Source organism: Tenrec ecaudatus, chromosome 16 (assembly GCF_050624435.1).
Source record: "Tenrec ecaudatus isolate mTenEca1 chromosome 16, mTenEca1.hap1, whole genome shotgun sequence".
In the NCBI taxonomy this organism is placed as follows: domain Eukaryota; kingdom Metazoa; phylum Chordata; class Mammalia; order Afrosoricida; family Tenrecidae; genus Tenrec; species Tenrec ecaudatus.
Window position 1 is genome coordinate 3,093,079 of NC_134545.1, and position 24,310 is coordinate 3,117,388.

The window sequence follows — 24,310 nt, forward strand, 5'->3', positions numbered from 1 at the left end:
CTCATGCGTGAGGACAGCACGCGCGGCAGAATAAACACCTGGGCCCGGGCCATTTCCAGGGGAGTTGGGGAGCAGACTATTGTGATCCACAGGATTTCTGTTGGCTTCCTTATGGAAATAGATGGTTGCCAGGCCTTTCTTCCTGGTTTGTCTGCATTTGGTGGTCACTGTAGCTGAGATGCACTTCTGGTCCGCTGTTGGTGGGGCTCACACTCTATTGATAAGTATAGTAATTGTTTCCATGGAGATCCAGAGAACAGGTCAAACCTGCTCAGTGACATCCAAAGTTAGGCTGCCATCCTGAATCTAGGATCCACCCATCTTTTCACATGTGTACCCCCAATCCCTCCCCTTCCTATTGCATATATACCCCTATATCATCATCCTCTCATTACTGTATTACATATAGTAAAACCCCTTCCTGTGATGAATGTCTTTACCTGTAATTAGGGGGCTTGCATGTCCCCCAAAGGTATATAACCCTTGATTCGAAATAAAAACCTCTCTCCCCTTGCTCCCCTGTCCCATCTCCCCTTGTCCTCCTTCCCCTCCCCCTCTCTCCTGCTCTCTCTCTCCTGCCCTGTACCACCAAGAGGAGCTGGGGTGAGCATGCTACCATGAATGTGTCTGACTCTTTCACTGTACACTCTCTCCGATCTCTCCTATTCTCTGACTGTACTATAATCTTCACTTATTTTCGCCGTACAATTGCGCCTTCCGGACCCATGATGATTTGTCAGGGGCCGGCTCCCCTGACAGCCTCCAGGGTACCTGTGAGTCGGAGCCCCTCCCTGGATGGCAGGCAGTGGGTGCTGGGCACATGCCTGGCCTGCCCGCCCTCCCCTAGCAGTCCATGCTGGCTTCCTCCCTGCAGGCCTGGCTCTGTTTTGCTGGTGGCCCTGGTAGATCCAGGAGCTCTGGTGGCACAGGGGTTAGGCATTGATTGGACTGCCGATTGCAAGGGCAGCTGTTCAAAACCAGCTGTTGCATGGAACCAGCCATAAGGCTTTCTATTCCCATAAAGAGATAGTCTCAGACACCCACAAGGGCAGTTCTCCCCATCCTATAGGGGTGCAGTGACTGGAGTGGCCTCAATGGCAGGGAACTGGTTGGCTGGTCGATCCAAACCTACAGAGTCACTGAAGAGTTGGCCTGCTTAGTATACTCCTACCTGAGGAGTAAAACATTCCTGAGCCCACAGGGTGGCCATAGGCCCGGCCTGCTCACAGGGGTGGCACGAAGGAGAGATGGTAATTTCGTAGGGCAGGAGCTCTCAGGGTGGGTGGGTGGGGGAGTTGCCTCAGAAACCTGGCCAGGAGTCCTGAAGATTGAGGCATTGCTCTGGGACACCTTAGGGCAGAGTCTATGGAACAAATTCATTTAGTTGATGTTTCAACTACAGGGTCACTACATGGTCTCTGGGTACACTCAGAGATACCATAGCCACCTGTCTACCTCTGGGGGTGTGCATTCTGTACAGTAATCTTTGACTCTGATTAGCACCCCAAAACACCATATCCACTGAGAGCGAGTTGATTCTGACTCATGGCAACTCTATAAAAATGGTAGAACTACTTCCTGTGGATTTCTGAGACTGTAACTCTCAGAGGGAACACAAAGCCTCATCTTTCTCCCACAGAACAATTGGTGGTTTTGAACTATCCATCTTGTGGTTAAAAGTCTATACATAAACCATGACGCCACCAGGACTGCCTGGACTACCACCCAGAGACTCAAACGGAAGTAGATTTTCAAAGGTGTGTGATGGGCAGTGTGTTCTGTGTGCTTGTTATAATGTCTCGAATCGTCTCCCCAGCCCATCAGCATCTCTAACACCTTAAGCGATGGCATTATATCAGACTTCCAAACGTTGCTCCATGAGTCACTTCCAATGTGGAGTTCGAAATGGAGAATCTCTGAGCTTAGAAACATGGCCCTGTCTACAAAACCATCAGTGGCAAGTCCTTAGAAGCTCATTCTAACCTGACAATAGAAGTTGGTCGTCAATCATGTCCCTGATGTGGACTGAGAACCTGGCTGTGTGATCAAGCAACGCAGCATGAATCTCACGTCTCCATAGACTCGCAAAACATAATCATGCCCTTGGGCAACCCCCATCGTTTTCAATGTGTCATAGTGTCAAATCCACGCTGTCAAGTTGATTCTGATGCATAGCGGCCTTGTAGGACAGAGTAGAACTACCCCATAAAGTTTTAAGACATTGAATGTTCATGGAAGTAGCCTGCCTCCTCTTTCTCCATCAGAGGAGCAAGTGGGCTTGAACTGCTGACCTTGATGTTGGCAGCCGAGCACGTAACCATCGCACCATGAGGGAGCCTGTAAATTAGCAAAACCTAGATATACACTACACAATTACCATGATTTTTAATATATGAACTTAATCTTGAACATATGTATTAAATGGGGACATATACATGTCATATGATGATTCCCTGATTGGTAAGAATTCAAATCAGGTTAGCAAAACATAGAAATTTCCTAATTGCCATAAAACCTACCAATTCTGGCTAGACATGGCAACATATGTAGTCTATCGACCCATGGGTTTCTGCTCATGTTGGCGAAGACAGAGACCAAAGTTCTCTCCAAGATGGTATAAAGCTGTGAAGCCTACTCACCACCCACATGGGGTTCTAGCTAAGGGCACCTCTTCTGTAGATATGGGGCCCTAGCTAAAGTAGCCTCCTCTGTAGCCATGGGGCCCTAGCTAAGGAGTCCTCTTCTATAAACATGGGGTACTAGCTAAGGGGTCCTCCACTGTGGCTGTGGGGTTCTAGCTAAGGGGGGCCTCCTCTGTAACTGTGGGGCCCTAGCTAAGGAGTCCTCTTCTGTAACTGTGGGGCCCTAGCAAAGGGGTCCCTGTCTGAGTCCAAGTCTCCTGTCTACAGAGCTGCCTTCTTGTCTCTGAGCTTGCACTGTAGTTGTCTGTTGTGTTGCTCCAATGCTAAGTCACTGTCCTGAGCTCCTCTCAGGGGCAGAGGAGCCAATAAGCAAGGTAAATCATGGGCTTATTTGTGCTTCCTTACTAGTCAACAGTCAATAATGTCACTGGCTTTATCCATCATTGTTGGTTACAGACTAGTAACTAAGCACAAGTGAGCCTGTGCTTGCCTGCCGACTGGGCCCTCCATCCTTATCTGGGATTGTAAATTTAAGAGAGACCTTGATGCTGTAGGAAGGGGCTGTGGGGCTCGGAGAGAGACCAGTGCCAGCCAGCCCTGCAAGCAGATACTCAGATGTGGTGGGAATGTGCTCATTACAGATCAGCAGATAAGCACAGGTCAGCCCAAGCTTACCCGCTGACTGGACAATCCAACCCAGCATCTGGACTTGTGAGCCTTACTGGTGGGACTACCTAGAAATGCACTAGACAGACTTAGGAATGACAAATCTAAGTTTGTCTGCCTTTATTCTTAGGGTTAAATCGTCCAGGGCAGGGTGAAATTTACCACCACCAGCCAACCCATCCATTGCCTGAGATTCAATTCATTGGTTGAACCAGGGTATCAACTTCATTTTACTAAACAAAGCTTTGCAAACTGCGAACCCAAACCCAGACGTCGGGGCCAGTCCTGTGGTCCTTGGGCTGCGATGATGCACTGGTGGCCTGAGGGCTGGCAGTCCCCTCGCAGTCACAGGCAAGCCCCGGGGACCCTGGTCACGTAGTTAACAAGAGCCTGCCAGACTTTGTTTGCCTGCAAGGGACCCGAGTCCCTGGGGTTTGGAAGGGCAGGAGAGAACCGATACAAATGCTCATCTTTTATTAATCATGTACATTTTGTTCAAGATTATTTTACCCGCTTGAGCAAACAGGACATCATTGTTTTCTGTAATTGTCAGAATATGTGGGCAGAAGAGAGCTTCGTGTCGTGAGAAAGCATGGGCCTGTGGGGGCTTAGAGAATGCAAAGTTCAGTGGGTCGAGCCCATCAGCTGTTCCTCGGGAGGAAGGTGAGGCAGTCGGCTTCCTTAAAGACTGCCTTGGAAATCCCTGGGGCATCCTGCTGGGTCCCACAGGGCCACCGGGACATGGGATAGACCCCGCAGCGTGAGTTTGGATTAAGCAGAGGCACGTGGCTGCTTTCTCACCTTCCCAACACAGAGGAGTTCCTCGGCCAGCACGCAGCTGGCTCTCTGCTACTGCACGCCACTCGGTCCACGGTCCACTACAGTGGATGCCCGTGAGGTTTTGCCCCTGGCACTGTTTCCCTTCTCCTTGCCTATCCCCTGAGCTGTGGCACATCACAAGAAGTCTTCTTTCAGATGCCTAGTGGTAGGAAGGAGGCTGAGGTCACTTTAGCTGCTATAGGTTGTCCCACTGCGTGGTGACCCCACACACAATGGGAGGAAACACTGTTGAGTCCCATAATCCATGGTCAACTGGACCCTCCTCATCCATGGGCTTTTTGTTGGCTGACTTTTTAGGAGGTGATCGCCACGGCTTCCTTGCGGAGCCCACGTTTGTCTGGAAGCTCTGCTGAAACCTGGTCAGCTTCACAGACCAGCGCACACTCCTCCCTGGACAGACAAGCCATGGCTTGTCACGAGGGACCATGGCCAGGAATTGCACCGGGGCCTCCAGCGTTTTGTGGAAGGAGAGAGGTCTGCCTCTGAACCACCGTGGCCCCCGTGGCTAAAGCTAGAACCCACTGATGTCACAGCGACCCTGTAGGACAGGGCAGACCTGCCCCCACTGGGTTTCCAAGGCTGTAAATCTCTACAGAAGCCCACCTCTTCCGTGAGCAACCTAACACCTGTGCACTAAGGATTGGGAGCCGGGTGTGACTGCTTAGTGCACCAGCAGAATACGAAAGCAGAATTTTACTAATTATCCTTGATGTCCACCCCGAACGTGCTTTATAGACACGGAACAAACAAACCTCGCTGCCATTGAGTTGATTGACTCACAGGGACCCTGTAGAACATACTAGAACTGTCCCTGGGGGTTTCTGAGGCTGTACATCTTTCTGGGGGCAAAAAAGCCTCATCTTTCTCCTATAGAGTAGCTGGTGGTTTGAACTGCTGACCTTGCAGGCCCAGCCCAGTTCATACCCATGATGCTACCAGAGCCTCCGTCTTACAGACATGTGAAACCTCAGACTCGCTGCCTGTGAGCCAAAGCCACTCAGAGCAGCCCCATAGAAAGGCAGGACTGCCCCTGTGGGTTTCTGGAGACTCCAGCTCTCTGAGAGTGGAGAGCCTGGTCTTTCTCCCCAGGCATAGTGGTGGTTTTAACCTCCTGCCCATGGGATGAGTATTAGAAGCCGGCAACAGGCCACAGCCATGGTGTGGATGATCCGCAGAGACGGGAACCATGTCAAGTGACACGGCAGAGCCAGACGCAGCTGCCCCCTTTCAGACTCCAACCCTATTCCTGCCCGCAGAGCAGCTGCCTCGGGGCTGCTACCATCGGGGTTCAGTCAGTTTTAACTTGGGGAGATCCTACAGACAGAGTAGAATTGCCCCGTAGGCCTTTCAAGCCTCTATACCTTTCCAGGAACAGTCAGCCTCCTCTTTCTCTTGGTGGGTTTGAACCACTTGACCTTTCAGCTAACAGCCCAGTCCGTCACCAGGGCACCGGGAAGACTCCTTGGTTAGTGATATCAAAGCTTACATTTGCAGTTGCCTAATTGGAAAGAGAGAAACAACCCCAAGGAAATGACCTCACACTAATTGAGGCTGGTGATGAGCTTGGGCACAGACTTTGCCCACAGGGGCGGGAACCCACAGCTGTTAGGTAGAGATTGTACATCCCTAACAGGGCATGCACCTGTGGATACTTGGTGAGGGGCATAGGGCTCGCTGTTCCATCAAGAATCCCGGGGGCTCTCCTCTCTGCCTTTTCTACTGAACTCCTGGGCACTCGGCCTTCCTTCTCCTGGCTACACAGTGCTGGGCACACTCCAGGGGTCCTGGTGGTATAGTGGGTTATGCATTAGGATGCTGACTGCCAGGTCAGCAGTTCATAACCTCCAACCACTACAAGGGAGAAAGATGAGGCTTTCTACACCTGTAAAGAGTTAGTGTTGTAAACTCACAGTGGCATTTCTACCCTGTCTTCTAGGGCCACTGTGAGTCAGAATTGACACACTGGCAGTGAGTTTGGTGCTTTTAGATGAATAAATGGTATTAATGGCCTTTACTAAGGTGATCCTCACGACCCACCCCCATCACCCAGGAGCCTATGGGGTTTGAGGTTGAAAGGTCAACACAACCTTGGGAAAGCAAGGGGGCAAGGAAGGGCGCTCCCCTTGAAATGTGGAAATCCAGGGAGCTGTACCACCTTCTGTGCTGCTGGTGGTGATTTGATTTTGCTTTGCTTTTAAAATCTTGACTCTGGGCAGGAGAATTAAAAAAAATCTTGACTCACTTGGGTAAAAGAAATACAGCCTTTTGTGTTAGGCTTGGATTTAAACTCAATGAGAAAAATTGGCTATTTCTGAGACTGTGTCAGAGCGCCTTGGTGAGGCATCCCTGAAGTCACATCTTACACACACACACACACACGCACGCACACACACACACACACACCTACCATGGTCATAACTCACACTTGGGTGGTTTCCTAATACTTTTTCGGGGCTTAAGTCTTTTCTTATCCTATATGACAGCTGAGGCTCAGAGAATGGCTAAGCCCAGATTATTTTCATTGTTGGTAACAGAAACCCAGGTTATGCTGATTTAAACAGAAAGGAAACGAATTCTCGTGTTGGGAAAACTCAGAGGCTTCGGGTACGGCAGGATCCCGGAGCTGCTGTATTTTCATAAAGACAGTCTTTCTCTATTTCCCCGCCATTGCTGTGACCTCACTCTCCGTGTCTGACCTCACCCCTAGGTATGTTCTGCTTAGAGGTTCTCAAGACGGTTACCAGCTGCTCCAAAGCCTGGGAAAAGGAGAGGTTATCAGTTTGGGTTCCAATGGCTGGTCGCAGACCAGACTCTCTGGCCCTCAGTGACATGCAGAGTGCTAGGATCCCGGGACGAGGCCCCCTGTGGACACCACCATTCTCCCAACAGCAGACGCTCACCTGTCCGTGTCCCATGTTGCTCCTTCTCACATGTCAGGCATTTCCATCATGCCTCATAGACTGCAATTGAGTGTCAACGACATGTTTCAAGCACAGGAGATCTCACCAATACACATGACTCACATTATTTCTATCCTCGTCTTAACGCAGGGGCCTGGACCGGAACCCCGATATCTTCCAGGTCTGCTTTTCTGGGCTCCCCGAGGAGTTGTTACTGCCCCTTTGGAAGCGTGGACAGAGCCAAGATTTAGAACAAGCCGAGTGCTCTGCCCAAGTCAACCAGCCAGCATGGACCCGAGCCACACTTCAGGTCCGTAGGGTTTCCCTAGTTCTTTCCCATACTCTGCTGTGTCCGTTACAAAAGCGCCTCTGGAACCACTTCATAAAAGTTCTGTGCACTGCCGTCGGGACTCACAGTGACCTATGTGTGCCACTCTGCATGCTTGTCCCCGGCTGTAACGATGGCGCCCTATAACACTGGACAGAGCTACTGGCCGTGTGAGGGCCATGCTGTGGCCCCGTGCTGGGTCAGCTATCCCACGGTGCATCACTGATGTCGAGAGAGTCTGTCTCCAACAAGCTAGTGAGTGGGAGTCCAACAGGAGCCCTTGTCAAATACCCTCTATTTCTCCAAGATCCCAGGAGCTGCCAGTAGCCCACGGGCAGAGCGCCCTTAGGGACGAGGCCAGGACAATGGCAGGAAGTAGAGAGAAACTGCCTTATGAAACTCTTCTAACTCAGGTGGCATCTAGCCAGGCCTGAAGCCTCAGAGTTTTCTTACCATGAGAGACGACCCAGTTTCCTTCCTTCCCTCTCTCCCTCCATCTCTGCTTCCTTCAAGGTTCTCTGAGCAGTCAGAGGGGTCCTCCTGGGAGCGAATAAAGGGGATGAAGGTCCAGGCCAGCCCCTGCCTGCCACAGGGCCACAGGGCCACAGCCAGCTGTGGATAAGATGAGAGATCACCAACAAGGTGGAGACTCGCTTATTCTCTCTCCCGGTGTTAGCAGGCTTCCCCTGTGGGCTGGAGCCCGGGCACGGCTTCATTATGTCTGCCCTTTCATTTTGTGGTTTGAGCAACTATCGCTCTTGTCAAGTCCCCCCAGGCTGGCTCCTCAGCGCCAATCATTTCTACAAAGACCACAGATGTCCCCCACAGAGAAAGGAGCCTTTCTGGGGTCACTTGCTAACTGGATTGGCTCTGAAATCAATTCACTCGGGGTTAGAACGGTCCACACTGTGGTCTATAGTGGCGTTTCGGTCATTAGCCAGGCCTGATCATATCAGCTTTATTGTGATAAATAAACGGGGTGAAGTCACGCATTTGCCTTGCTCGGTCTGAGGTTGCCCCGTCCCCCACTCTCCGCCATTGTTCCCGGTAGATTTACCCAAATGCTCATCGAGTATCTGGGTGACTCAATGGCTCGGTTATCTAGAACCACAATGACAAAAGACAGCCGCACGTGGATGTGTTGGCACAGAGAAACGCTAGGAGGCTCAGAGTCTGCATTCAGGGTGCAGACTCTAGGGGTGGGCTTGCTCTCGCGTTCTGGGGGAAGAGTTATTCCTTGGTGGTCTCCACGTGGCGTGGCCTCTCTCTTCCCCAGCTCTGCTCACTTAACAGATCCTTTATATCCTCTAAGAGGCGGACTCGAGATGGCACTGGACACGTGTCCTGCCTCGTGGGCATAACACACACAGCTCGTTCTCGTGCGCACCCGGATTGTAGCTGTAGCACCTATGCTGTCACTGTTACCAAGACAGGTGGAGCTGACTCTGATTCCCAGCCGCCCTGTGGACAACAGAGCAAACACTGCCTGCTTCTGCGTCATGCTCGCAGCTGATCTGAGGCTTGAGCCCACTGGTGCAGCCACGGTGTCAATCCATCTCACTGAGTCGTCCTCTGTTTAGCTGAACGTCTACTTTACATCTATGGGGGAAGGAGGCATAATTCCATTTATAACACTGTGTCCATCCAGGTTGACTATAGAAACAAATTCAGAGACACTCATAGGTTTGTAAGAGAGAACTTTATACTGAGAAGTAATTAGACATCACTAAAACAGACCAGCCCGGTCTAGATCAAGTACATCGGTTCACTATGAGCCCATAGGTCCAGGATCAGCCCATGAATTCCTCTTCAGACTCACACGGCACATGTAATGGTGCCGAATGCAGGACGATCACAAGCTGGTGGGTGGAAAGTCCTGTGGGTTCAGTGGTGGTGGACACATCTCCAGGGCTCTGGCTGCCATCAGTGTGGCTTGTCAACAGGAATGTGAAGCAGAGAGAGAGTGTGTCCCACCCCCATAGAGGAAGTGAAGATGTCCCAGAATCCTCATGAGATGTCCACACCCACAGGGAGGAATCACCCGGCTGTGACCTGATTGACAGGCTAGACTCCACCCTTTCATTCTTATTTATCAAGTTGACATGAAATTGTGTAACTACCACAAACACTAAGAAAATTGAAGTCCAGAGGGAATTGTTTGTTTATACCAGCTTTATTGAAATATAATTCACATGCTGGAAGACTCGGTGTTATTAAAATCTGACTGGTGGAACCTCCAAGACTAGCCCTTGCTCTCCCTGAAAGCCTGGACTGAGCTCACCCTGGTGGCTCAGTGTTCAGTCAAATGACAGTGAAACAGTGGCACGAGGGAGGTAGCTGACACCTTAGCATGATCAGCCCTTGAGACCACGAGGCAGCCTGTTCCCAAGGACCAAGTGCAGGAGAGGGGGCAAGAAGGGGTGAGCGGGAAATGGGGTAGCAGTGGAATGGGTAATGTGACATTGAGCTGCAGTAAGCGAGAAGAAGCAAAATGTGTACTGGACTCTTAAACGTCACTCTGAAGTTCTGCTACGTAAACCTTCACCCAACTCACCATAAGGAAGTATAACTAACATTCAGCCAAGAAAACTCTTTGGACTTGTTCTACCGTGAGTCAGAATCCACTCAATGGCAGTGAGCTTGTTTGTCGGTTCTCAGTGGTAATGCATGGGGTCAGCATGAGTTACGATCAAGTTGACAACCATGTGGGGGGTGGTGTGTGTGTGTGTGTGTGTGTGTGTGTGTGTAGGGCTAGCCACAATTTACAACTGGGAGAATGATCTCAGGATAGTAGTCAGTGTTTCTTAACAGCCTTGAGCCTATAGACCTGAATCCAGTTGCCTTCAATGCATCTGTCTCTTAAATATTTCTTATGAATAATGTATTGGAACAAATCTTGGGGGAAATGAAAATCTCATTTTTGGTAACATGGAAAGGTGGTTTTAAACCTTCTAGGAAAGGGGCTTCTTGTAGCACATCCATGGAAACCCAGTCCCATGGTGGCAAAAGCCCTGGTCAGCGGACGCTGTGCTGCTGGTGAATGGGTGATCCCACAGCGTCTGCTTCGTCAGGATGGTGCACAGAGGAAATGACTCCCAATGTGACCTGAGAGCAGTGCTCGCCACAGATTATGTTCGTGGTGTACCGTGGTGCGGGGAATCCTTCAGGAGGAGAGGAACGATGATTGTGCCTACTTAAAGCTTAGCTCTGTTTTCCTTCCACTCCCGCCCCCCAATCTTTTCAGATTCTTGGGATGTGAGCCTGAAGAGCCTGGACCATGGCTTTAGGATTTATCAGTCCTAAATCATGAGCCATTTCCTTCAAGTACATTTCTACTTAGACATACCTCATTTTTACGGCACTTTAAAGATACTGCATGCTTTAAAAAATAAATGGCAGAAAAGTGAAAAGATCAAGTCTATCTGCACCATTTTCCCAAAACAGCACATCTGTGTCCCGTGTGGGACACTCCTGCAATATTTCAGACGACTCCGCCACGCCATTGCCCACGTCATAGACGGCTGTATATCAGTATAACCCGTGTGTGCACTGGGAAAGCAAAAGGACGCATGTGATCCCATCTAGTGCAGCTTTCACTTCACTGCCAACTGTGTGTGTGTGTGTGTGTGTGTGTGTTTGCATGTTGATCACAGATCTTGCTGCTCTGAAGAGCCCAGTGGAAGATAGGCTGCTTCTCCTAGTACCCTCTGAGCCAGCTCTTCTCCAAGGTCAGCGAAAATCTCTTGTTCGGACAATCAAAACCACGCTCGGCGATGTCCATGTGCCCAGAACCTTCCCTCCTGCAAAGGCCAGCCTTCAAGTCCCCCCCACAGTCTGGCTCTCCTGGCTCTCACCACCGACTTCTTGCTGTCAGCTTCAGCGCCCCTGCCACATTCCTCTGGCTTTCCAGGGTGGCATCAGTCCCCTCATTTCTGTCATCGTCGTTAGCGGTTGATTCCAACCCTCAGCAACCCCATGTGACACAGTAGAGCTACCCCAGAGGGCTTCGTGGGTGGACATCTTTTTAGGAGCAGACTGCCTGGCCTTTCTGCCCGTGGAGAGGGTGGTGGCTCCTAAAGGTCATTTTTCTGTTTGCAGCCAAATGCTTAACCATGAGCACCAGCCCACCAGGTTCCTCAACCCAGCATGTAAAGGGAGCTAATCATTCACTCCACATTCCCCCTTGGCTGTGAACACCACAGGAAGAAGAGAGGAAACTGACCCCTGGGGAGGGACGGACGGACGGATGGACGGACGGACGGACGGACAGAGGGAGGGAGGAAAAGGCTGCTCCTATGTGGTGATTGCCACCAGTGTCATGAAACAAAACGTACCTGCCCCGTCACACAGGGAACTAATTTTCCTCTGCAAAATGTCACTCAAACAACAGCAGCAAAAAAAAAAGCTCAGCGCCAAGAGGGAAAGTGGAGTGACTGATTGTTCTGAGGGTGAGCCTCTTGGACGTGACTGTTCACGCTCCAGGTGCCTCTGTGCAGGTGGGCTATAAGGCCATCCTTGGGTGGCTCCAGGTCCAGGCTTGAAGAGTTTTTTAAGGCCACAGCCTCTGGGGTTCCGCCAGTCTCTAGCAGACCCCGGAGTCTGTCCTTTGTGATTTTTTCTATTCTGTCCTGCGTTTTTTTCCTACTAGGACTTTCTGTGATCCTTATTGGAGTATTTGAACACACCGTGTGCCCACTTCAAATGCAACTTGGGACATTGGGGTCCCCAGTGGCTGTGACACTGCTGCGTAGAGCCTGTGTCTTAGTCCAGTATCTGTAGCCCGGCACACATCACTCTCTTCCCCTGAGCCCTGTATGCCTGGATCCCATGGGAATGCATTGGGAAGCACTAGTACTTCCAGAGGTTTTAAACTACACTCAGTTCCAGATAAGAATTGTGATTGAAAGGAAACGACAGAGTACTGGGGAGACAACTGTTGGAGATTAAAATGACACACCTGACTTGAATTTTAACACCTTGTCATTGATCCCCCACCTGATCTGGCTTTTAACATTTTTTGTGGTGTTGTTTCTCCATATTGGGGATTTTTTTCTGTTGTACTTTGTCATGGCAGGAGCCTTCTTGAATCTTTGTTATGTGTTTTTCTATTTTTTTCTGTACACATAACAAAGATTCATTCTGAACTTCCATAGGAGCAATTACACATATGTTCTACATTCAGCCTCTGCTCCCTCTTAGCTGCTGCTGTTGAATGCCTCCATTTTTATCTTCCCAGATGTAGTCAATTTGATACCTGTGTGTGGTAGTTACATAATCTGTTGTCAATTTGAGACTTAAGAGCAAATGGGGTGGAGTTTAGCTTGTCAGTCAAGTCGCAGCTTGATGATCTCATTTGGAAGCACTAAGGAGATAAGTAGCTCACTGGAGGCAGGACACAGGCTCACTCCCTGGGAGACATTACTGACGATGAGCCTGATGGAGCTACACTGATGCAGCCAGAGCCCTAGAGCTGGAGGAGCCACGTGGAGACCCACACCAGCACTGAGATGCTTCCACCACCACTGGATCCACAAGACTTTCCACCCACTGGCCTGTGATCTTCCTGCATTTAGCATCATTGCATATGTTTCATGAGTCTGAAGAGGAATTTATAGATTGGTATCGGACATATATTGGCTAATATCAGACTTATGGACTTGATGTGGACTGGGCTAGGATGTTTTCTCAATATTCAATTGCTCTTATATATAAATCTCTTGCTTATACACATATGAGTGTCCTTGGATTTGTTTCTCAAGTCAACACATTCACCCTTCAGGTTATTGAAAAGTATTTTCTTTTTTTAAAGTATTTTCACTGAGGAAGTTGTTGGTCTTCAATTTTTTTCTTGTAAGCTCCAGCTTCATTTGCATCATCAAGTCCATATTTTACCACTATGATTTCTTCTTCTTTGTTTCCAGCATTTGCCTTCCAATTGCCAGTAGTTATCCATGCATCTTGATAGCATGTTTGATCACGTTCAGAATGAAGGTGTTGTTAGAAATCTTCAATTCCTGCATCACTAGCCTTAGTGGTTAAAGCCTGGTACTTCAAAGTGAATCTTGAAATATCTTTTGACAATGAAGGCAACACCATTCCTATTGATTGTTTTATTCTCAGCATAGTAAACCCTGTTAGTTTCTGATTTAAAATGGCCAACACCAGCCCACTTCAGTTCATTAATACCTAGAATATCTGTGTTTCCGTGTTCCATTTCTTTTTTTTAAACAATTTCCAACCTTCCTAGATTTGTAATTTGTGCACTCCAAGTGGCAATGGTTAACTGATGTTTGTGGCTGTCCCTTCTCATTTTGAATCATGCCCCATCCGCAAATGAAGGTCCCGAAGGCTGTCTTCCATCAATGTGGCGGACTCTACTTTGAGAAGGCAGCTCTTCCTCAGTCATATTTTAAGTGCCTCCTGACCGAGGGGCCTCAACATCGGGCACTATCTGTGACAATGTTGTCATATTCATGAGGTTTTCAGCACCGGACACTACTCAATCCTATGTGTAGGATTTTCAGTTGCCAATTCCTCTCAAGTTTGTTCTCAGTCTGGAAGCTCTGCTGGCGCCTGTTCACTCTGAGCTACCATAGGTGTCAGCCTCACAGAAACACACGGGCCACCACAATATGACAAATTGACAGACAAGCGGTGGGAGAACCTGGGCACTGGGCCTCATTGTCGAGGAAGGTCATTGTCATTTTCTGTGCTGTCCCCTGTCTCGTTTTGCTGCACAGACAACTTGTCAACCTGTAGGAATTGCTCACATGGTGTTCCTTTATGTGCACGCACACACACACACACATACATACATGTACACACATAGAAGGGGGAAGGGAATCCTTATTTTGTGTCTATGGTAGATTTTCAAACTGATATTTGTCAGATTGTACGTGCGTGTCTCCAAGTTCAAGAGAAACGTTTTGCGGTGGGCGCTAGATCTGGCAGACAGGGCTAGGGAGAGCATGAAACAGCACATGTACGTCCAGCTTAGTTTCTAGACTCTGTGCGTATTGAGGAGCCCGGATGGCGGGTAAGTTTGAACCACTGTCCTAGCGGTTAGCCACGCCCAACCCACCAGGGTTTCCAATCCACCAACTGCTCCATGGGAGAAAGATGGGGCTGTCTGTGCCCACAAATACTTCCCATCTCAGAAGCCCTGCCAAGGGTTACGGTGAGTCAGAATGGACTTGATGGACAGGGCTCTGGTCTGGGAGACGTTTCTTAACCAACAAGTGCACTTGTACTATCGCTTTGGTTCTTTGGGGAGGTAAGTTTAATACGTGACAGCGAGAGTCGTCTGACCTAAGGCAAGAGTTCCTCTATCGTGTTTTGGCTGCTCGTACCTTGACTGGAAGGAGCTGAGAGTGCAGGGTGTTGGCGGTGGGTGATTGCTGGTTGGGCATCAGGAGTGATGCTTCATCAAGGTGTATCTCTGGGTGGATGGCTTTGACCTTGCTTATTGATACACCTACAGTCTTGCTGCACATGTTGGTGACCCTGAGCCTTGGTAGATGTGCTCTAGGTCTCTATCAGTCCCTTGGAAAGGGACACAGGAAACTGTCCCCTGTGCTGGTCTCTAGCAGGCCGGTACTGCTGGGTGCAGGGTGGGGTGCTGATGACAATCACAGTATATGGAAGAAGGAGGACCCGACACAGGGACCCAGGCCCCTCAGGGTGCTTCCATTCAGCTATTTAGCAACACGAGGAGCTGTGGTGGCTCAGTGCTTACGTACTTGGCTGCTAACTGCAACATTGGCTCTTTGAGTCCATGCAGCTGCTCTAAGGGGAAACAAGCCCGCTGATCTGCTTCTATCAATATCCCCCATCCACTCTTGATTTCATCAATATTCCCCATCCACTCTTGATTTCATCAGTATCACCCCACCCCACTGCTCATTCCATCAATACCCCACCCCACAGTGTTCATTCTATCAATTTCCTACCCCTGTTGATTCCTTCAATATCCCTGACCAGACCACTGTTGCACCAATTTCCAGGGGCTCATTGACTCTCAAAGGCAGAACAGAGCTGTCTCATGTGGTGCCCGATGCTGTCAGTATGTAGGTGAGCAGGCAGTTTCATCTTTCTGTCTTTCCTGGAGCAGCAAGTGTGTTCAACCTCCCACCTTCCGTTTTGCTGCCCCACCTATGGGGCGGTTCTCTCTCTCCCATCAGAAAAGACTCTATGGTACACAGCAACAAAAGAAGCCTTGAACACTTCACTCCGTGAGGAGTAAGGACTCGAGGAGGCGCTTGCAGAGGCAGAGACATGGCCGTGGGTGAATATGAATCATTACCTGCAGGGATAATTGACCGCGCAGATGTTGTGGGTGAGTAGGCACAGAGCCTTCTCTGATGTTGCCTCTCCTCTCTCGCTGATGAAAGGGAGTTATCTAGGGCCGCCAATAACACAGCTCAAATTTGTCTCCTTTAGTTTCTACTTAAGAGGATCTACCGGCTCCACATTTGACACTGTTTATTCGGTTAGTCTTTCAACTAGACTCCAAGATAAAAGGTGTTTTACTTCAAAGAAATGCAAAACTATTTTTTACTTGAGGAGTATGCACGAGCGGTACAAAATCAGACACACTGTACAGACTGAAATGAAAACTTTGCTAGAAGTCTTCCGCCCCTTTCTGGTTAATCATCACACTTTGCTGGGAATAGGATAACTCTTGGCTGTGCCGGAGTAGAAAGGAATGGTCTGTGGAAATAAGTCCTAGAGCCTTCTCGGGGTGTGTCTTCTGGGACTGATTTCAGCTAGTCTTAAATATTCCTCAAAATGTGTAGGGAGGTGACTCAAACCCAGGAAGTTGGCCACCACCCATATGTTTGTATCTCTGGAAGAATCCTGTCCAGGGCATGTGGGTTGTCACCCTGTGTTTTGTGGTGGGCTTTAAGAGGTCACCCCACTGCCCACAGCAAACACAGTCGGAGTAGGGAGAGCACAGGCTGGAGGGAAGAGCAGGCTTTACCTTGGCCATTGGCCCACTTGTCTTCCAGCCTCCCTAGCAGGTTAGGGAAACCAGTAGGCTTGGCTTTCCCAAGCTTGGTCAAGTTCTGGTTTTAAAATGAGGTGACATCCCTTCCTAAGCCAGGTGTGTAGGATCTGGCATGAGACAGCCTGTGTATAGGCCTGGCCATGGCCCCCTACCTTGTGCCTTGGCTCGGGAGCGTCACCCCAGTCATCCCCATTTGTCTCATTTGTAAGTCTATAGAAGCTCTGTTCCTTCCCTGGTGTTGGGAGGGTTAACCATGACCGTGGCCTTAGTCACTCAGTGAGCGGTCACTGCACACAACTTCTGTTGTTATTGCAAGATTACAACCTGCATTTGTTTGGCACCCACAGAGTGTGGGGCATATTGAAATGTGTGTTGTTTCATCATCCTGATGTTGATTACCACCCTGCCAACATGGTGGCACGAGTCATGGGCTACGTTACATATTACAGAACAAAAGATTGCCTGGTCCTGTGCAATCTGGGGAATCATTTACATGTTGACTCATGGCCATGGGGTCAGTCCATCTCAGTGAGGTGTCCCTCCTCTTTGCTGACCCTGGTCTTTCCAATGGCGTGTCCAAAGAGAGTGAGTCTTCGTCTTGCCACCTGGGTTTGGGTAGAGCATGCTCATCTTTCTTCCACACTGACATTCCATCTCTAGGCAGTGTACACGGTTCGTTATTCTTCATCCACAATGCAGTGGCCACACACCAGCCCTGCCTCCATCTTCCTTTGTCACTGTTCAACTCAGGCCTGAATTTGAAGTCCTCATGGAAATGGCCGTGGCTTGGGTCAGGCACACTTTAGTCATCAAAGGGCTATCGCTACTTCCTAAAATTCATTGGTAATGACAATTTCCCATTCCTACAGAGCCCTGGTGGTGTGCTGGCTGAGCTCCAACCATCTGGGTTGGGGCGGGGGGGGGGGGACACGTGGCCATGTGCTTCCATAAGGATCACAACTTAGGAAACTCGTGGGACAGTTTTACTCTGTCATGTCAGATCGGTCCCTCTGAGTCTGAGTCAACTCCATGGCGGAGGGTGCTATTGAGAGGACGGTGGTCATTGGGTGTTCAGTTGTCGTTGACTGGGAGGAGCACACTTGGATGAGAAACACCAAGACTAAGGAGAAGAGATACCGAGATTCAGCAACGTGCTGCTGTGGGATTCTCAGCCCCTGACTGGGGCCAGGGTAGCAAACTCAGATGTCCACAGCAACCACATCTCCTTGAAGTCAGCATCAAACTCAGTCTATCTGACCTCTGCTAATGTGGATGCTAACACGCGTGTAGGAAATGCTTCTCTGTCCTTTTCATATATGAAAAAATAAAGACAGAAAAACCGTTCAAGCGTCCAGGTGCAGCAGAGTGACAGCTAACATTCTACCTCATTTTGAGGGAGACAACAGGGAATGAGAAGGGCTGTGACAACCTGCAGAGCAGGTCCATGCCCTGTCCCAGCTCAGCACCCACCCTCAGCCCAGTAGCACCCAACCCCGGCTCTCCACTTGTCCTTGCTGTGCACAGAACCCCAGCCAGGGTCTGTCATGCAGCAAGGCAGGCATCATATGTCACATTTAAACCTAAACAAATACATTTCTAGGGAATCTTCCAAAGTGAGAACCTGGGCTCAGAGACACCCCCAGCACTCTTTGGGGAGAACAGAAGGTGTTGGGCTACAGGCCAACTGGGACTCTCCAGTGGTCACGGATGCCCTTGGGGTCTCAAAGCCCCCATGTTCTTGTCTCAGCTGAAGAATTGGCCGACACAAAGCCGAGCCCGCTGCTGTTCATTTTCCTCGCCAGCATCCTCCATCTCGCCAGATTCTGGATGGGTCTCTCTCGTGTGTGGACACCTCGGGGGCTTGTTCCTGGCCAGTCTCCAGATGGGCCCCTGCTTTGGCGTGGCAGTGGGGACCTGCTGCCCAGGTGAGCTCCACTCGCAGACTCTGCCCACAGGCCATGAATGAGGACGAAGAAGCTCAGGGCCAGGAGACACCTCCCGCGGGCTATTAATGAAGCAGGAAGGGCGTTGAAATTGCGCCAGTGGAGAGCCATGGGAGCCCCCACAGCCAGCGCCTGCAGCTGCCCTCCCCAAAGGGGCTCCCTGAAGGGCCAGGCCGCCCACCCAAACGCCCCAGGGGAGCAGAGTGCACAGCGCCTGGGAAACCTCAGAATCCAACAGGACTTGCGTTTTCCAACACGTGTGTGCAGTAGACACGCAGCTCCACAGCTGGAAGCAGGAGAGCAGCGAGGAGGAAGTGAGGATGGGTTCCCAGTGATGGTTGGCTCACGTGGGAGCTTGTTGTGGGCAACTGCTGCCTCAAGGTTCATCTCAAAGGCTGTGTGGGCACCATGGAGGTCTGGCGGAGCTGGGGCGATGCTCACTCTGCTCTGGGAAGCTCAGTGACTGTGACTACTGTGTCCCATGGTGGCCAGACGGGAGCCCCAGTGGTGCCGTGGTTAGTGCGCTCTGCCACTAATGGAAAGGGGTATGGTTGGGACCCTGATTGTCCCCCCGAATCAAGGAGGGGGCCGTCCACTTCCATGACGATGCACGAGATTGAAAACTCTAGGAAAGGCGCTTCTCTTCCTGTTGGGTCACAGGCAGCAGGGAACAATTAGGTGGCAGTGGGTTTCGGTGGCCACAGGGAATACTCAACCCCATTTCAAAACAGAGTTTAATCTCTCAGATAATAAATTAATTTTTTAAAAGTTCTCTCTCACGCACACACACACACACAATGTAAAAACTACATCAGCATATTTTTCATGATTAATTATTGAAGCAACTCTAAGATCCATCATTACATCCTTTCTACTGAGATGAGCAGCTGTCCTTTTAAAAGGATTCTGCCTTCTGCAATTAGAGAAAATTCACATTAATGGTATGGATGGATCTTTCTTTCCCCTGAATCACTAGAATCCAAGCACACGTTTTAGAGAAAGAGTTTCAGCATGATCAACAAGAAAGCAATCGGACAATCAGAAATCGAGAAAAAGATTAATGTTGAGCCAGCTTTCTTTTCATCACTGACATGCTCAATTTAGTAAATATTTGATCTTAAAGTGATAGCTCCTTGCCATCAAGTCCACGCTGACTCCTAACAGCCCTATCCGTCGGAGTAGATCTGCCACACAGGCTTTTAAATCTCATATTTACAGGAGCGCACTGCCTCCCTTTTCTCCTGCAGGGGGGCTGGTATGTTTAAACTGCGACCTGGTTAGCAGCCTACCACTGAATCTGCCGTGTCGCTCTTTAAAATGTTAAAACATGTTTCAGACACAGGCATGCTGGGAGCAGTGCCTACCCTGTCTTAGGAGAAAGACGCTGGAACCACCATGTCTTAATTACCTGGGTCTCCTTAGACCAGACCAGACTACATCCTGCATGCCAGTTAAATGGGTTGTGCACAGCATTTAAGATCTGAAGGGAAACCAAAGCAGACTCACTACCCTCAAGTCGATTCGGACTCCTAGCTACCCCATAGGAACAAGAAGCACTACGCCTTTAGATTTCCAAAGCTATCCATCTTGAAGGGAGCAGAAAACAATACCTTCCATCCCGAGGAGCCAGCTAGTGGATTCAAACTGCTGACCCAGTGGTTAACAGCCCAGTGCGAAGCCCTCTATTCCATGTGGGCAAGACAGGGAGAAGCTGAGTGCATGCCAGACACCTAGAGAAACAGGTGAGACAACATCGACGATACAGTGAGAAAGGGTGCCCTGCGTTCTGACCACAAGGAGCACCCCTCCACCCGTGTAATGGCGAGCAGGACCAGCATGGATTCTCTCACAGCTCAGGAGGCCAGAGTCACATTCAGTGGCTCCAGCAGGGGACGTCCTTGACCCATGTCGGCTCCTGTCACCTCAGTGCTCCTTGCTTTCTCCGTGAAGTCCACGTGGTATTTGTCTCCCCTGCTTGCTGGCCTGAAGCAGTGCAGTTCCTTGTTACCTGGAAACAATTCATTTTAAGACCTGCCCTACTCTGACAGAACCCCCTTCAGAAAGCAACAACCCCAGATCATCATCCCAAACAGAATTCTATCCACTGGTTAGAGTTACATCCACGGGGCCAGGATCCCAGCACATGTTTTGGGGCAGGGGGCACAGTTCAGTCCATAAACGTGTGCCCTACGAGACCGCCCCCCTCCCTGCCTCTGCCACGCTCGTGGGCAGCAGTGTCTACGTGGTCCTGCGAGGAAAGCTGGAGCAGGTGTGGTGACTCAAAGTCTGCCTCTCCCGCCGCCTCTTGCTTTACTGAAAAATCAGGGCTCATTTATCTTTCTGTGATGCTGGCAGAAAGCGTGAATAAGCCAAGTACGACTGCAAAAAGAGTGAACACGTGAGTCTCAAAGGAAGCGCAGCCAGATGGCATCTTAAAAGTGAGGGGGGTGAGACTTGGGCTTGGCTGACTTTTGATACAACTTCTGGAAGCAGGGTCAGGCAATATTCCCCCAAACATGCATCACCTGGCTGGGCCCGGGCTCCGTGGCTTGCAGTTACGTGATAATGTAATGGGATGGTCCTATAATCATCCCTCAAGAGGTGATGAGTCACCAGTTTTGAAGGGATGAAGGATCATCTGTAGCTCCCTTAGGTGGGTTACAGCTCTGACCTCAAGGAAGGGGCATTTCCCTGGGGGTGTGGCTACATCCCCTTTTATCTTTCAGACGACCCAAAGTCAGTGAAGCAAGTAGGGATGGAGGTAAGAGAAAGGAGAGGTGGGAGCAGAGTGTGTCCTTTCGATTCAGGGTCCTTGTGCTGAGAACCTCCTAGACTCGAGGAGGATTGATGACAAAACACATGGGGTTGTGCAGGGCACACTGGGTCTCCGGCTGTTGAAAGGAGCCAAGGACTGCCCTTCAGAGCTCATGGAGAAAGCCTCCCCTAGAGTTGGGGGCCTGCAGTTGGACTCTAGCCTCCCAACCTGTCAGAAAATCTTTAAAAGTGTCTTTTTGTGGTGTTTCTGTTACAGCCTCGCCAGATGATTAAGACTGGTAGTCCCTGACGTGGGATGGGGTTCTGTTTGGACAGCTCCATTGGAAATAGGTCCTGCCGTCATTCAAATGCCCCATTTCTGGTCCTAGTTCTCATTATTGTCTGTGATTATCAATATCTTTATTCGTCTTTGTGGGTTGTGAATATTACTTGTGTGATGTCTGCAAAGTCTATAACACTGTATGTGTAGTACTCAATACTAGCGATGAGATGCATAAAAAGGAAAATGGATATTTGCAGGTGCAGTTTGTCACACCTTAGATGACATCGTTCAGGCCAGAGGGCTCTATAGCAGGGCAGACCACAGAGACAGCTTAGTCTTCATTCTAGATCACTGGAGCCAAGGGAATACCCCAGTACAATGAGCCAAACAAAAATGTGTGCTTCCCAGTGCAAAGAATAATTCTGCTGACATTGTATTCTGGACCGTGAAATGTGTGACAGCCCGATGCAGGAGTTTGAAATCTTGTGATGGTGACCAACATGGGACACAGACACTTGAATGAGCACAGACTGCTGGGGAAGTGGTGCCCACCGACTGTGGCAACTTGCTGCTGAATGAAACCTTCCATTTGTAAAATTATCAAAATACTGTGTCTGGAAAACACTGCAGCGTGACTCGTGATTCAGTGTGGTGGGGATTCTAGGCGCTGTAGGCAGAGAGCAATCTGGTGCGTGGGGAGGCCCAAGTCTCCCCTGAAAGCTGGGCAATGAAGAGCAAAGGCTGCTGGGAAAATGGCGCCCATGGGCTTGCTGTGCCACGGAAGATGGCCACCAGCCCACGGTCTGTGAGGCACAACCCACTGGAGCACAGTCAGGAGGTGCGCATGTACCTAGATGCTGCCGGTGGAAAAGAATTGCCCAGCAGCATGAGGACAAACACCTGAGGGAAAACTGGCCAACAAACGCGATTTCTCCAGTTGATTCTCATGAGATGTCTTTGACAAGGTGCATGCCGTGCCAATGATTCCCACTGTGCCCGGCTGCCTTGCTGACTCCCATGTTGGCTTCTGCTGGAGCTGACGGCCCGGGACCTATGCTGGCAAGCAGCTGGAATTGTTTCCCTGGGGCCCTGAGGTCGGTTGGAACTGCCTGTAAGATGACCAGACGGCAACCAGCCTCTGGAGGTCCGAGACAGCATTTTCCCAGGGAGACAGCTCAGGTGGCAACAAGGGAACAAAGAGGAGCAGGAGGAGGAATGGAAAGGGGAGGTCTGCGAGGACTTGGGAAGAGCACTGTGACCTCATGGGAATGACAGCCCATGTCCTGAAACAAAACCTATGGGAACTGTGCAATGGATACCCCATCTGCTCTGTAAACTTTCACCCAAATCACAGGAAGTTTTGTTTTGTGGTTCAATTCGGGTTTTGTTTTGTTTGATTTTTCCAGACAACTCTGTAGGAGGTACCCTTCCCCCATGGTAGATGCCTTGTTCTTTGGCATCTACCGGCCCCACCCCACAGTAACCAGAGGCTCTGTTGCCAGGAAGAGACGTTGGATGGCTGCTGCTCTTCCCATTGCCTCCCTGTGTTTTCTGGCTCCCTTCAAGCCTTCTCTACCCCTTTCTGCCTTCTGCATTTCCACCCTGGACAGCCACTACGAACTTGATCTCACATATGGCTGGCTGTAGGGAGGGAAGCGCTGCGCTTCTTGACTGACTTTGTTCAGAATAGTCAGCATAAGGACCCTCAACACACACACACACACACACACACACTCACACACACTTAGATATAACAAATCCTATTTCCTATGCTGGCCCAATCCAGCTGGGACTTCTCAGGTACACACACTGCACCATATTGCACTAATGCCCCCTGAAGCACAGAAATGCCCGTGTTCATCAGCCTCTCTCCCTCCCATCTGTACCTGCTCCCTGGCAGAGCCCCTTCTGTGGCTGCACCAGCAGCCATCTGTCTGGGGAGACTGTAGACACACTCACCCCCATCCTTCCTCTAAGTAGAGCTGTGCGTAGACATGTGTATCTACAAAAAAGGACCTCTGGAGAGTCGTGGTAGAAACCGCTAATAGACTTGGATTCTAACTGAGAGCTCGGAGGTTCAAGTCCATCCAGAGGTCAGGAGATCTACTTCTGAAATGTCAGCCCCTGAGAAGCCAGTGGAGGCCAGTTCTACTCTGTGACACATGGGGCCACCATGGGCCGGAGGGGCCTTGGAGAGAAATCCTACACACATCCCATCCCATTCCTTGTCAGAACCAAGTCAGCTGTTCGGTGGTCTAGGTCAGGGTCATGCCTCCAAATTGGAGGTGGAGGAGGCGTTTTAAAACGGACACCTAGAAATACAACATTCCTTGACTGTTCGCGTAATTCTCACCACTTCGGCCTGAACAGATAAAGAGAGGGGCACAAGGTCATAGAGCAGGCACAAGGAGGAGATTGCTTTTAGAATCCAATGGTCCAGACTTTAATCTTTGGCCGTGCCAGTAGATTCCGTGTCATTTGTGAATACGCCATTCAACAAGCTGAGGCCATTCTGCAAAGGAAATCAAATAGCACATCAGTGACAATTTTTGCCTGGTTTTCTCCCGTATAAAAGTTGGTATCCAAAGGCACCTGCTATGGATTGAGGTGTGTCCCACCCCCACTCCACCCTAAATAGGTGCCTACATAGCGAGGCCGTGATTCTCAGGATCCTCAGTGCGCTTTCATTTTGTGACCTGACACAATTGTCTCTCACTGTGCGACCAGATATGAATAGCTTCCACTGTGGCGGTGGTAGGGCCACCGAGTTGGCTCTAACATATAGTGACCCCGTGTGCAAAAGAGCAAAAATGGTACCCGGTCCTACACCATCCTCAAAATTGTGATATTGGAGGCCATGGCGGCAGCCACCGTGTGTGCCCATCTTACTGAAGATCTTCCCTTTTTCACTGAACCTCCACTTCACCAATCCTGCTGTCCTCTTCTC